Below are 1571 nucleotides of genomic sequence, written 5' to 3'. Positions count from 1 at the left end.
TGATTACTAAAATGAATATTTGAAACCTAATTATGCACAGTTATCAGGAGTGGTGCCATAGTAAGATTAGTCATGACAAACAACTACAAAGGGAATATTTACAAGTTTCCATGAGAATTTACCTGGATTGTATGCTCCAAAAATTACTATTCTTGTATAGAAAGTCATCTAGTTTAAAGTTTCTTTTTTTTTTAAGTAATTCCGTAGCAAGTCTTTAAACTAATGTCCGCTTATTTGTGCAGTGTTGTGTGAAGAGACTTAGAATGGTACCCATTAGTATGAAAAAAGTTGATGAACCTCAAACTTAGCTGATATCCCCGTAATGAGAATTACCTTTGCAATATGTAAATTAAAGTACACTCAGATTGAACAAAGTTTTATCTTCCTTTTTCATGTAATTAGTATGTGCAGAGTAATAGATGGATGACCTGAATGAAAATTGATTTATATGTAATAATTATTATTCCTTGAAGGTATTTTTAATGATTTATATAAGATAATTATGCCACACTGACAGTTTTTTCAATGTTTTTGTTATGCATATACAAGTGCACGGGCATGTTCAACTATTACATACACAAGTGCACGGGTATGTTTATCTAAAAGTAAATAAAGGTAAATAGTAGTACTTAGGTGATAGCATACAGAAACATTGTTCTTTCTATATTCTCAGGTAATAGATCTGACCATCAGATATCAGACATGTAACAGTCTTCTCACTATTTTTAATTCAAAATTGTACTATAATATAAGGTATTTATAGTCGAATATAGCATACTGTATATTTTTTATAAGCAATCAAATATGAGCTGCAGCTTAAGAGCATGCAGGTGAAAATTTTACCATTTCCCAATATAAAGAGATATAATATTCCTTAATCTAAACCATCCAGTACAAAGCATGAAGAGTGAAGCATTAACGTATATTAACTTGTCTGAGAATATTTTCAATTTGGTTGAGAAGAAAAAATATGAAGAGAAAAATTCACATCAGTCAAAATAATTACTTTCATTAATTTAAAAATCATGGAAATGCATTTTACTAATTTATTTTTCCACTCGTTTGACTCAGTAGTTCCCACTAAAATTATCCCCAGAAATCTTACATAATTTGCACACCTAGAAAGGCAACACTTGTAAATAAAATAATTCTAGGATGTATGCTTTTATTTTTCAAAATTAAACAGGACTTACAATTTGGTGAAAAATGATATGCATCAAAGACATATAATGCAATGTCCACAAGCACAAAATATCACAGATTGGGATAAAATCTTCAATGGTAACTGAAGACACCACTTTTTTGCAGGTACGTTTTTTAGAAAGTAATTTGAGCAATCACAGCGTTTCAGATATGTCAATAAATGCTTAGGTGGTCGCCTCAAAGGTCATTGAAACTCTGACGTGGAACTCTTACTCATGATCAGATCTGATCTGTAATTATACCAAAGGCATTATATGTAGTGAACTGCTTAATATTACTTTTGCCTCTGAAACATCAATTACAGATGTGCTTTTCTCATGGTATTCATGCTTTTTTTATGCAAGTGAAGTTGAGTTGCTGATTCATGG

The sequence above is a fragment of the Penaeus monodon genome, chromosome 33, assembly GCF_015228065.2.
Source record: "Penaeus monodon isolate SGIC_2016 chromosome 33, NSTDA_Pmon_1, whole genome shotgun sequence".
Classification (NCBI taxonomy): domain Eukaryota; kingdom Metazoa; phylum Arthropoda; class Malacostraca; order Decapoda; family Penaeidae; genus Penaeus; species Penaeus monodon.
Note: the sequence above shows the minus strand (reverse complement) of the source record.